At 40.7% G+C, this 14,441-nt stretch overlaps 1 pseudogene; it reads right to left on the reverse strand.

Moving 5' to 3' along the window:
- Positions 1-13,227, reverse strand: part of LOC103250269 — a 28,233-nt pseudogene extending 15,006 nt beyond the window's left edge.
- Positions 13,228-14,441: the final 1,214 nt, after the last annotated feature.

The following is a 14,441-nucleotide window of genomic DNA, read 5'->3' on the forward strand; positions in this document are numbered from 1 at the left end:
ACCCACTCATATCAGAGGACAGAAGAAGCAGGATTAGTGGCTGCCAACCATTTCAACAAGGTTAGGAAAATTACCATCTCATTAGAAATATCTACCTTGCTCCAGAAACAAACTGCATGATAGGGTGATTTTTAAAAATTCAACTCCATAGCAATCCCTCAATATATTTGGTAGAGAAGTTTTTCAGGTGAAGAAATGTTCTCTCCAATTAAGTGGGCCACTAAAACTGTTCTGAATTACAATAAACAGTGAATCAGATCAAGGGTTATCTGAACTCAATATGATTATTACATTTAGCTGGCATCCTGATGTGTTTGAATGGTTATGTAACAATTTAGATGATGCTTAACTTGTGGTTTAGATATAAAACTTTGTCATAGAAGATCACTAACCCTAATCACAAGAAAAGCATAATTGTTCTTTGACTAAACTCAGTCCTCTAAACAACTTCTATCCCAAAAAATAGGACCATGGTCTTGGGAAGGGTGGTATCTGGGGAGAAGATAGTTCTATGAGGGCACGTTTACCAACATCTTTCTAGGGTGGACCCCAAAGACAGGGGTCTCTCTCATCCATTTTCCCTTTACAGTCAAAGTCACCTATCAGGTGCAAATCCTCCCTTGGACTCCCAGTTAAGCCATAACATGTGTTTACTTAAATTCAGTGTCCTACTGGCCCTGGGGAGTACTTTTTGAAAGTCATGGACCTCTCACAAAAGAACTTGAAACATTTGTGATTCTTGCTTTTTTCTTGTGTTATCTCCCAGGGATTCAGGTAATCCCTGAATCCCAGTCTCAGGACTTTAGAAATGAGAATTTGAGATGCTGCATCTAAGCACAGGGCTCACTGATGTGCTTTCTGTACACTGGTACAGTTGCAGGAGATGGGCTCAAAGCTGGAGAAGCCTTGAAGACTCTCTTCCTCCCCTGTGTTGTCTCTGGTTATTCCATCTTCCATGGTTATGACTGGAGTTGGAACCACCAGCGTCCAGGAAAGGGGCTAGGGGGAAATGGATACATCTATTATAGTGGGAGGACCAACTACAACCCAGCCCCCAAGGATTTAGTCACTATGTAACTAGACATGACCAAGAACCAGTTCTCCCTGGAGCTAAGCTCTTTGACCTCAAAGGTTATGGACAGCCATATATTGCTGTGCAAGGGACACAGTGAGGAGACCTCAGTGTGAGCCTAGATACAGACCTTCCTGTAGGGAGGCAGGAGAGAGATGGGCATAGGCAATATTCAGGACTATCAGGGGTGCTCAAGACCCACAAAGCACAGGACCTAGTTCAGGAGTAGCTGCAGGGAGAAGCAATTAGGGCTTTCTTATCTGATAAGAGCTTTACTCTCTTCATCAACACTTAGCTATATTCAAAGCATCTCTTTATTATTTGTGCTTTAGTTTGCACATCCTTGCTGCAAGAAAGAAAAAAAGGAAAGAAATATCTCTATTTACAGATGATATATCATTGATCACTAGTACCTTTCACCAAATTCATATATATGTCTTTCTTGACAGTATAATAATCTGGGGAGGTTTGCCATCCTTTGATTACTGTCATAAATGGAATTGTTTGTCACTCTGAAATGTATCTATTAAGAATCTTACTCTCAGTGAGGTTACATTGGGGAGAGGGCTTTAAAGGTAGCAATTATGGTTAAATGCTGTTATAAGTAGAAACCCTAACCTAACAGATCTACTGCACTTATGAGAAGAGGAAGAGATACTGGAAACCTCTCTCTCTTCTCCAGGTGAGATTCCATCTCTTTACATGCTGGGGAGAAAGTCTTGCCTTGATTTGGGATTTCCAGACTTTAGAACTTTGAGAGAAAAAATAAATATCTTTTCTTTAAGCTCCCTAGTCTTTGGTAGCTTGTGATGGAAGCCTGATCAGACTCACACAATAAAATTCTATTAACTGAGTCTGCATGATGGAGATGCAGCTCACTGAGGCTGGATACATCTCTCACATTTCCCCATAAAATAGATGCGAAAAATAACTCCAAGATCAAAACCTGGCAAAGCTCCTCTAGGTCATTTTCTGGTCCGGGGGGGGAGGGTCTCTGCAATCAGCCTAGAAGATGTATGCTAAGACATGTCTCTCAGCTTCTACTTGGACAATTCTCATGGATAATGAGGACCTTCTGCTGTCACCCGTGTCCCACAGAAATCCACAGCCATAGCTTTTGTCTCCCATTATCTAAACTCCCACTAAACATGACCTTAAACAAACAAAAACTTAGAGTCTCAGTCCTGCTCACTTTTTCTCAAGCTTTTCCAAGTGCCAAGTGCTGGGAACAGACTCAATAGTTTTATCATCAATGCACCCAACTCCACAAATTCCCTAGATTTTTTTCACGCATCCATTCTTCTGTGCCCATACCATGCATATGTGTAGTTTCAAGTGACATATGTTCTACTGAAGGACAGACCTATGTTCTGCAGGCCAAAAATCTGCCAACCCCAGGCATCCTCTAACATCTTACCCCCACCTTTATCAGTGAATGTCCAGAGGGTCCCATCAGCTGTAGGACACTGGGCTGAGCAAGCTTATGATTGACTAACACATAAAATTCACTTATTTTTCTGTACAATACACTGTAAATAACCTGGAATCAAAATAGTTTAATTAAACACCATCACAAACAGTAATTCTAATACGAATAATTTCAGGGATCAATTTTACAAAACTAGGGTACGACTGTGCACCTAAAGCTATAAAACTTTGTTAAAGTAAACTTAAAACTTAAATAAATTGAAATATCTTGTATATTCAGGAGTTCGTGGATCAGCAGAGTTAATATTGTAAAGATGATATTATTCCTGAAGCTGATGTGCAGATTCAATTCAACCTCTTTTACAATCCCAGCTTCTTTTTTATGCAACAATTGGTATACTGATCCTAAAATGCATATGGAAATAATAATATCTGACTATCTTGAAACAACAACACTAGAGGTCTATGGTGAGTTGCAAGAATCAGAAGAGAGGGACTGGGGAAAAAAATTACTAGTCCAGGTGAAGTTGTTCGGCACCTTGGTGGGGAGTATTATTCACAGTTGTCTGAAGAGCAGCAGTCGGTCTTTTGAGATGCAGGGTTCTTCTTACCCATGGCCAGCAGAGCCCGGGTGTGTTCTCACAGGACATGCAGAGGAGGCACACTTAAAGCTCTATACACCTGCTTATTAAGGCTATGTTTAAAACAGTTGGATGTGTTTGAACTTGGCCCTCACAGGAAAGGCCCTCTCAGAGACAGATAAATCTAAATGGATCAATATAGGTGTCAGGACACTGAGATTGAACTTCATTCACCTGCCCCTTATCACAGGTATGACCAGCCACAACATGATATTTATCTTTTGTGCACTCAGAGGAGAGGTGTCATGGAGGTCTTCCCAGGTTCCCTGGGAGAGTCATGGCACTAAAGTTAGTGAAGAGAATATCCACCAGTGTTGACCTCTTATTATAAAGTTTATGCGTGAAGCTGTCACTACCATCCCCAATCTACAACTTTTTAGACAGAAGCATAAAGAGGTCAGGCCACATCTTCAGTGTTACACAAGAAGGAGGCTGGATATATGACCCACTGCTTTCTCAGAAGATCTCAGACACAGTCCCACACCTGATAATGTCTTGGGAGGGCAGCTCTCTGGTGTTTTGTTAAATATCTACATCCTGGAATGAGGAACTTCCCTGTAATTTGGCTGATAATTTTCTGAACTATGATAAACAGTGGATTTCATGCAGGATTCCCTGAACTCAATGTGGCTATTACATTTGCATCAAGTCCCAATGTGATTGTGCAGGTGTGACAATTTAGATGACCCTGGGTGTGTGGTTGTTTATATAAAACTCTTTAAGATGAGGGCAGTATGGACCTATTAGCAAAGTTATTCTTGGTCTTTGACCAAACTGGGTTCCCTGACTAGCTTCTTCAACACATTTCCTGACCAGGGAGAAGACCCTAGGCTTGATGAAGGATTTACCTTAAAAGAGGACTGATTTTATAAGAACACAACCAACATCTTCTTTCCAGGGTAACTACTAAAGACATGGGCCTCCTTCATCTATTTCCCTTTATATTCAAAGACACCTCTCACATGCAAATTCTCACTTGAGCATCCAGAAGAAACCACCACAAGTTTATTTAAATTCAGAGTCCTGTTGATCCTGGGATATACTTTCTGAGAGTCATGGATGACATGCACAAATTCATGACACACGTGTGGTTCTTGCTTTTTCTGGTCAAAGTTCCAAGATATGAGAGTCTCAGGGATTTACATATCAAGGATTGGGGTGCTGCATCTGAGCACAGGATTCTCTGAGGTGCTCTCTGTCCATAGGTGTTCAGGAGTTGGACCCAGGACTCCTGAAGCATTTGGAGACCCTCTCCCTTGCCTGTGCTGTCTTCGGGTATGCCATCAGCAGAGATACTGCTGGTACTGGATCTGTGAACCCCAAGGAAAAGTGTTGGGCAAATCTATCATAGTAGGAGCATTAACACAATCTGGCCCTCAAGAGTCAAGTCACCAGGTCAGGAGACACGTCCAAGAACCAGTTATCCCTCAGATGACATGGCCACATATTACTTTGTGAGAGACACAGTCAGAGGAACTCAGTGTGAGTCAAGACACAAATTCTCCCTGCTGAGAGATTGAAGTGAGATGGGCATAGGCATTACTACTGAACATCAGGAGGCACTCAGAATGTACAAAACCCAGTTGAGGAGAAGGTGCGGGAGGGATCCAGGAGGGGCTTAATTCTCTAATTCGTGGTTTTTACTCCTCACCAATATCTTCCTTGCCTATAGGGAAACACTTCCTTCCTCCCTCCCGCCTTCCCTCCCTCTCTCCCTCATTCCTCTTTCTTTCTTTATTCCTCCCCCCTCCCTTCCTTCCAGGTGTACTTTCACTTCTCTGGTTAGGTGGATGCCAAAGTATTTTATTTATTTGGGTGAGGGGGGCTATTGTGAATGGAATTGTACCTTTTATTTGGCACTCTTTTTGTTTGTTGCTGGTGTATAGAAATGCAACTGTCTTTTGTCTTTTGCAATTCAGTTTTCACCCCAAGACTTAATCAAAGTCAATTAGCAATGTAAGGAGGTTTTTGACAGATTCCCTAGGGCTTTCAAGATAGAATAATATTGCCCGCAAAGAGGGATATCTTGACTTCCTCTTTTCTTACTTGGATACCTCTGATTTCCTTACCTTACCTAATTGCTCTTGCTAGAATTTCCAATACTATGTTGAACAGGAGGGTGAGAGTAGGCAGCCTTGTCTAATTTATGTTCTCAGGGAGGGAGAATGTTTCCATTTTCTGCCCACTGAGCAAAATCTTGGCTGTAGGTTTATCCTAGATGATTCTTACTGTTGTGAGGGATATTCCTTCTATGCCCAGGTGCTCACGAATTTTTATCAGGAAGAGATGTTGAATTGTGTTGAATACTTTTTCTGCATCTAATGATATCATCATGTGCTTCTTGGTTTTCATCTGTTGAAGGGCTGAATTATGTTTATGGTATTGCAAATGCTAAACCTGTTCTGCATCGCAGGAATGAAGCCCACTTCGTCATGGTGAATGATTCTTGAGATGTGTTGTTGGATCTAATTTGCTAGAATCTTGTTTAGGATTTTTGCATCTGTGTTCATCAGGGACATTGGTCTGTAATTCTCTTCTCTCTCTATCTCTCTCTCTCTCTCTCTCTCTCTCTCTTTTGCATTTGTGTCCATGCATATGTGTGTGTGTTTACTTTTATGGATTCTCTGTATGCTCTGTTAACTCTCTGATACCTGTACTCTTATGATGTGCATACTCTTTTCTTCTGTCCTCAACACTTTCTTAAGTGTCTCCTGAAGGGCTGGTCTTGAGGCAGCATATTCTCTTAGGGATTCAATGTCTGGGAAGGTTTGAATTATCTGTCACTGTTGAAACTTAACTTGGCTGGGTAGGAAATTCTTGAAATTGGTTATCTTTAAGAGCATTAGTAATTAGACTCCATTCCCTTCTGACTTGCAGTGTTTCTGCAGATAAGTCTGGAGCAGTTCCAACTGGTCTCTTGTACTTGAGTGGCCACACCTTGGTGAGATGAGTTACGTTTTTCTTGGATGAACTCATGAAATTCTGGTTCCAAGATGTTCGTCATTTCCCTCTCTGCTTCAGGGATGCCACTAATATGTAGATTTGGTTTCTTGATATAATCACACATTTTTTGGAGGCTTTGTCCCTTCCTTTTGAGTTTTTTGTAGTTGCTGTTTTTAACAGGTTGGCTTAATTCCATATTCTGTTCTTCAAACTCTGAGATTTTTTTCCTCTGCTTGGTTAATTCTACCCCTATTCATGTGAGTTTGTTATTTATTTGGGGGTCGAGGTGTTTACTTCTGGTATTTCACAAGAGACCTTTTTGAAATTGGTCAAATCCTTTACAATTTCATTGAGTTTTGCTTCTTGTATCTCTTGTTCTTGTTCATTTTTGCCATTCAATCTTTTATTTCTGTAGCTATCATCTGAGGCAAGTTGATCTGGGTTCTTTTCATCATTTGTGCTCCAATGGCTGTTTTTCTGGGTGCTGTCTCTATAGACTCTGGGAGTTGCCTGTGCTTTTCCATTGATCTTTCCTCACTTGTGATGAATCTCTTTTCCTTCTCTACAATTCTGTCACTCAGAGAGAGAGAAGCATTCACTTCTGCTACTTACTCCACTCTGTGGTCAGATACCATAATTAATACCAGGTTCTCTCTCTCCCTCTGGTAAACTAGTCAAACCAGTTTTCAGCACCAGCAGAGCTTCTGATTCTGTCTGAGCCTGAAACAGGTGAGAGGTGTGGTGCCTAGAATCCCATGCCTCCCACTGCTTTCTGGTCTCTGTGTTTACAAAGAGTTCCTCACAGGGTGAAGGGTATATTGGCATCTGACTCTCTACTCTTTGCCTTGGTTGGCATGAGGAATGCCAGTCTGATCCTCCCATAGCTGATGGTGGTGGATGTGCCAACTACATTCACTTTGCATGCTGCTCTCTTCCTACTGAAGAGGCCTCCAAGGCAACAGTGACCTGCAGGTGGGTCTGTTCTCCGTGACAGGTTCTGTTAATGCCAGTTTCCTCTCCACTGCTAATCTTTTCAGGCTAGATTACCTGCCCCCATTACATATGATTGATTGCTGATGGCAGGAAGAAAGGAAGGTTACTCAATTCAGCGCATCCTGGAATTACTCACCCCATTCCTTCTCCTGGCATGATCTCAACTCTTATGCCTAGCTTGAGGCAGGGGGATGGGCCACCCAGGTTCCATAACTTTCTTTTTGTTCTTTGTGTGACCAAGGAGACCCCCCCCCCGGTTGAAGGCAGTTTTACCTCTCCAGACATGTTCAGGGTGCCTATTTTAATTGGAGACTAGAGATATTGAGTGTGTGATGGGACGTGAGTGAGAGAAGCAGTGGATATGCGTGGAAGTTTCTGTGTTTGCAGGTGTCCAGTGTGAGGTACAGCTGGTGGAGTCTGAGGGAGGCTTGGTCCAGCCCAGGGCATCCCTGAAACTCTCCTGTGCAGCCTCTGGATTCACTTTCAGTAACTCTCACATGAACTGGGTCTACCAAGCTCCAGGGAAGGGGCTAGAGTGAGTCTCATACAGTAATACTGGTGGTGGTAGCACATGCTATGCAGACTCCGTGAAGGACAGATTTGCCATCTCCAGAGACAACACCAAGAGCATGCTGTATTGCAAAATGAACAGTCTGAGACCCGAGTAGCTAGCCATGTATTATGGGAGAGACACAGTGTGAAAGTGTCCTGTGAGCCCTGACTCAAACCTCCCTACAGATGGTTGGAGATGATTAGATGGGGGCACTCAGGACCACAAGGGGGCAACCAGGAGTACATGAGGGGATGAGAACCCAGAAAGTAGAAAGAAGGAACTTGGGTTCAAGTGCAAAGGAAGGACTGGATGGGTCTTCTGTCTGAAGCTGTGGTCTCACCCCACAGTTATTTCCTCCCCTGAGACCTCCATACATTGTTTTTAGGGATGGATCTTGTCTCCAAACATCATGTGTCTTAACTGCATGCAATTTATAATTATCTGTATTTTCTCTTCTGCCTTAGTTCATGATGCACAGTAATATTTATTGATTTGTAATACACACTGTTACATGGTCCTAGTAGTTGTCAAGTTTATGGACACTTGATGTCTCACATGATTCTACTTTGGAATCTCAAGCAGCGCTTCCCACTCAATTGTGTCTCCAAGTCTTCTCTTCCCAGTGCCTTCTCAATCCTGGTTCACACAATACCTTTTTAATGAGTGATCAGGGTAATATTGAACATGTCAATATTAGTTTCCTATATTACTGGAGTTATCCCCTACACACACACACACAAACACATACACACAATCAAAGGAAATTTGTCAATTACTGGAGATGATTTGGGTTGTTTCAATTTTAAGTGGTCAGTTTCTGACCCTGGGTCATTAAAGTCCAATAAACTTTACAAACAAATTCAAAACTCTCCACCCTCAAGAAAAATGTTCTGGTCCAAATGTCAGTACTGCTGAGACGAAGGCTGAGAAAACTCTCTATGATCATAATTCAGTCCAGATTCATATAAACATCTATCTGCAGATAACTTTTTATATATGTAGATATTCCTTACTACATGTCGTTAAAACATACATGCATAAACCCAACTTTTTTCTTCTGTGCCTTGAGAAGGCACCAATGCTCACTTCTCACTTGTTGTCACTTGGCATGTGGATGATAGATGACCTCACTTGGACCTACAAAAGAACGGAGCCTCCAGCAGGGACAGGGGAGGGCATTCAGGGTCTGCAAAAATTGCATGACCTTATTTTCCATTAATAATGTGCACCCAATTTGGTTTTCCCCCATAGTAGTTAATATTCTAAGATAAGAGATTTAGGAATACATTTTGCATTTCTTCCTACTTATTTCTAACTTTTGCAAATGTTATGCTTGTTTGTTTTTAATTTAATTATTGTTTTTATTTTAAAGATGTGGAGTACAATTCAGGGTTAGATACATAAGTGGTTATCAAGCAGGTAAAGTTTAGCTACCCTTATTGATATTATATGCCCCCCTCCCTTGGCAGTGTCCCACTACGACTAATCGCTTTCTTGTAGTATTATGATAAAAGTTCAGGGTCTGCTTATGCGTGTGTACATGTAGTACTCAGATCTTTGTTTCTGTGATCAGTCACTGAGTATTACACACTCTAACATCCAGGATCTACAAGAAACTCAAATGTTTGGGTTTTTCATATATTTCATTTTAAAGATGTGGGGTATAATTCAGGATTAGGTATACAAAAAGACATCGTGCAGGTAAAGTTTGGACCTCCTTTTGGTTCCCACTTTGCCTGGTTTGAGATCAGATCCCCTTATTGATGCTGTGTCCCCATCCCTACCCCAGCAGTATCCTGCTACTGCCAATCCCTTTCTTAGTTTTATGGTTAATGTTCAGGATCTGCTTATGAGTGAGAACATGTGGTACTCTGTTCTTTTTTTCTGTGATAGATCACTGAGTATATCTATTTTTCCTGATATATAGAAAAATGCTAATTGACCTTTAATACTTTGTATATGATGATATTACCAAAATACCTAACTAATTCTTCTACATTTTATTTTAAAGTGAACACAATCTTATCTTATCTGAACCAAGAGTTTTTGTTGTGTTTTTTTTTTTTTAAGATATAGGGTAATGTTCAGAGTTAGGTATACAAATGATCATTGTACAGGTAAAGCTTTGGCCTCACTTTGGTTCTCCTTTACCTGGTTTGAGATCAGTTACCCTTATTGATGAAGTGTGCCCCACCCCCATCCCCTGAAGTTTTCCAATACTTCTAATTTATTTCTTGTAGTTATGAAAATTGATCAGGGTCTGCTTATGAGTAAGAACACGTGGTACTCTGTTCTTTGCTTCTGTGATAGATCATTGAGTATTACAGCATTTAGATCCATCCAAGTTGCTGCAAAGCTCATAATATTTTCCTTCTTTATGGCTGCATAATATTACATCATGTATATCTACCACTGTTGGGAGCCAACATCTATAGCTACATGGCTGAGGCCTGTAAAGGCCCATCTGGAAGATCGCCTCTGACATAGGATATCAGTTATACCTATAATATTGGCATGTGATTAGTGACCAGTATGCATACATGGCAGTAAAACTTATAAGTAAATCTCTGTACACCTGATGGAAAGTTGCACAGCAGAATTATTTTATATGACCTTGTCCCTTCTAAGTTTTACTTCTTTCCAGATATTTTTAACTTCTATTTCCTGGTAGACTGGTTAGTCAGCTCTTGTCCCCAAAGGCAGTTTCTCCTAGGATTAAGACTAGAAACTAAATTACCATAATAGTTTTATTGCCCTGCCTCTAGGCAGGCAGGACGTTTTTCTAGTTTCGTTACATGCCAAAACTCTGTTTGCTTCAGCCCGTGGTCATTGTCATGGTAACTGTGCAGTCCATTATCCAAGAGTGTGACAGCTACTATTTGATTTTTAGAATAGACTTGTTTGGATAAAACACACATTTAAGATGATTTCCATCGAAAAGATTTAAACAGTAATAAGCATTCATGGAAAACGTTTAGGTTTTGTTTGGGCTTTTGAGTTTCCTTTTCTCAGATTATGACTTTGGTTCCTGTTCCTGTAGGCCAGTTTTAAGATCTTTTGATTAGTGTACCGAAATTTTCCCAATGGTGTTGTTTTTGCTTCTAATATGACAATAGGAAATTTTGCATGTAGCCATGTATTAATATACTAGGAAAAAAGATTTAAGTTTTGGGTTAAAGTCGTAGTTTTATTAGAATAGAATGAGAATTATAGTGTTATGATTTTAAAAAGCATACGTTAATGATAATTATAAGATTTAATGATAAGGTATTAGCTTAATAAGATATAGCATAGTATTAAAGTCCAATCACTAGATCATATAAAAATTAAAGTTTAGATTTATGAAACTCATATAAGTCATGGTAAGGAATAAGTTTTGAATTAATTATTATAGAATTACAGTGCACTATGTTGAATCATAATAGGTTAATGGAATAAATAAAAATTAAGTCATTCAAGTAAACTTATAGATTATAGTATAGTGTTAAGTTGATAATATCAATCGTTAAAAAATATTAGGAGTCAGTGAACTTGGATTGAACCTAGAGTTAACTTAGAAAGTTTTTGTATTAATCAGGGTTTAGAACAAAGAGTACAATATGAATAATTTATTGAACACTATGGAAGACATTTTGAACAAACTGTATTGAAATTGTGCACCTGTGACCTTGATGTGAGTTTTGTGAAGCACGTCAGGCATCATGGAGTTCGAATTGTTTGCTTGGAACTTGTTAATCTTGTGATGGTCTTGTGATGCATGGTTTGTAAAGCACGGAACTTGTACGCCCCCAGCAAGTGATTATCACAATGCTGGAGGGTATAGAAAATGGTATATAAGTTGGAAAAGGCTTGAATAAAGTTGGCTTCAGTCCTGATCAGACTGTTCCCAGAAGAACTGCCTCTGAGTGGTCTCTTCTCTCCATCCAGATTCTCCGGTGCGGGTCCTAACCCTCCCTCAAAAGATCGGAGCCGGTCTCCGACATACCACATTTTTTAAATCCAGTCTACGTTTGATGGGCAGCACTGTTGGTTCCATGTTTTTGCTACTATGAATAGTGCTGCAATAAACTTGTGTGAACAGGTATCTTTTTTGTAGAATGATTTGAGTTCTCTGGGTATACTCTCAGAAGAGGGATTGCTGAGTCATATGGGAGGTCAATTTTTAGAACTTTTAGGAATCACCACACTGTTTTCCACAGAGGCTGTAGTAGTTTGTACTCCCACCAACAGTGTAGAAGTGCTCCGTTTTCTCCACATCCTCTCCAGCATCTGTTGTTTTTTGAGTTATTGACGATGGCTAACCTAACTGGAGTTAGGTATTATATCAATGTAGTTTTAACTTGCATTTCTTTGATGATTAGTGAGACTGAGCATTTTTTTATGTATCTGTTGGCTGCACGTATGTCTTCTTTTGAGAAACGTCTATTCATGTCCTCCTATCTCATTGAGAATGTGGAATAGACGCTGTGTGCTGGCAGCCATTCTGGTCTCACTCACATCTGCATGGGATGGTTCAACCACGTATCATTAATTCTGACATCTTCTATGGGCACACAATTTTTCTTTGGTTAATCAAGCCTGTTTTTTGTTGTATGATTATAATAATTTTACATAGTAGAATTGACTTTATTGTATTTTGAATTTTCAATCACTTTAAAATTGCCTGCATAAGCAACACTTTTTGGCAGTGTATTATATTTTACTTAAATTTATATTTGGTTTATCACTTTTTCTAGAATCTTCACATATCTCTCCATTAGCCTGGTAAATGTTTTTGAGATCAAGTTATGCTGAGCACTTGAGTATTCCCTTCATAGTGGCATCAGATGGGATCTCAGTAGTAATTATTTCACATGTGGGGATTCTTCCAGGTGGCCTGTCTAACATTACTGAAAGAGTATTGTTGGATAGTAAGTCATGAGGACTTGCTATCCCTAGGAACAACTGTCACTGCAGGAGGTGAGACAACAGCAGCAGCCCGAAGGGCAGGTCATTGCATTGTCATCTGGAATCCTCAGATCCTCCTCCCAAACACAGGGAATCTTCTCCACCCACTTCCCACACTGCCCAGAGGGTGGAAAGAGAGATATCTTGGAGTGTCCTGACCTGGGATGCTGTGGAACATGAGACAGCCTGAGGTCATGGCACTTGGAATGGTATAATCCAGTCCTCGATACACAGACCTGTAACCCTTCTCTTTCTAATCAAACACGTTTCTTTCTTAGAGAGGACAGTGGACCAAAGCCCTGAACAAGGCACAGACTAGAATCGAATAATCATTTCCTCTGTGCAAGTTTCCATTTGTGCCTTCACTGCATTTCTTTGGTGGTAACATTTCATACCATAAGGTTCACACGATTTCCACAGTAGACAAATGGGTAGTCAGTCTGGGCATCTAGTCCAGGAGCCCATTGAACTGATCTTACCAGGAATCCAGAGGTAGGAGATGGATGAGCTGGGCAGTGCCAAAGTGTCCACAGGGCACAATACATGCAGACGCAGTCCCACTCCTGCTTGTGAAAAGCTGTTCTTCTCCTGTCCCTGAAGGTCCTAGTAAGGATCCCTGTGGCTGTGTCCTTCCCCAGTGTCCACACCATGGGGCCTGTGATGATATAGGTTAACTTCTCATTATGCTCAAAGCTAATGTCCCTCCTGCATCAGTCTCAACTTTGATGGTTCTACTTAAAGCTGTTCTCAATTTACATCCTGTATGAAGTTCAGCTTTTGGAGGGCTGCTTTCTTATCAGTGCTGTGGCTTCCTTGGCATCTGTTTCTCCTGGAACCTCTCTATGTTTATTGGGATTATCTGAATCTCTCCTACAAAGCCTGTAGATCCACCTTCACTGACTGCAGTGTGAGCTGGATTCACCAGGATCCAAGGTGAGGGCTGTAGTGTGTGTCAACAGTAAGTAATCCAATTTGGAAAGATGCAATTGTATTCTCCATCAGTACAAAGAATATTTACAATTACCACCATCAATCCTACAACCCTGTAAGCACAATCTCTCTTAATATACCAATATGAAAGCTGATCACATGATTTTGTTTAACTGTACAAGAGACACTGTGAGGGACTGTCAGTGTTAACCAAGAAACACACCACCCTGCAGGGGCAGCCAGGACACCAGAGGTCTCTGGAGAACCAGCTCAGCTACAGACCAGACAGAGGCCAGGGTTTCCTTTCACATCCTGATGATTCCTGGCTGAATCCAAGTCTTCCCCTCTACCTATTATTGTTACATTTTGTAACCTCTTTTGTCATTTTTTAATGGAAAGAGTTAACATGGAACAGAAATTCAATACAACTTTCAATCCTTCATTTTTAGTTCACATCCAGCAATACTCCTTGAGTAATGCTATAACAACAAAGTCAGTGTTGGCCTTGACTTTTCCAGTTTGGACAAGTAGCACTCTTGGTTGTGATTGTGTTACAGATGAAAGGGGTGTACAGAGAGGTGGTTTGTCAACTGGTCAATGCCAGATCTGCGCCTTTCCTCGTCTCTTGCTTCAGACAAGTACAAAAAATCCAGCAAAAAAAGAGTACTTGGCACATGGAAGAGTGTTCATCTTCTCTTACAAAATTGAAGGTTTCTATGGCTCTATTATATAAATAATTTGCCTACACTAATGTCTAAAAGAGCATTTCCTAGATATTTGTCAAATAAGGCTGCAGGAGGTGCTCAGGACCACAGAAACTGGGGCAGTCCCAGAGGAAAGTGCAGATGGAGTTTGAGGGCTGCTTTCCTGTCAGTGCTGTGACTTCCTTGGCATCTGTTTCTTCCAGGACATCTCTATGTTTATGATTCTGTGC

Source organism: Carlito syrichta, unplaced genomic scaffold (genome assembly GCF_000164805.1).
Source record: "Carlito syrichta isolate Samal-C Ts95f unplaced genomic scaffold, Tarsius_syrichta-2.0.1 Scaffold127180, whole genome shotgun sequence".
Classification (NCBI taxonomy): Eukaryota; Metazoa; Chordata; class Mammalia; order Primates; family Tarsiidae; genus Carlito; species Carlito syrichta.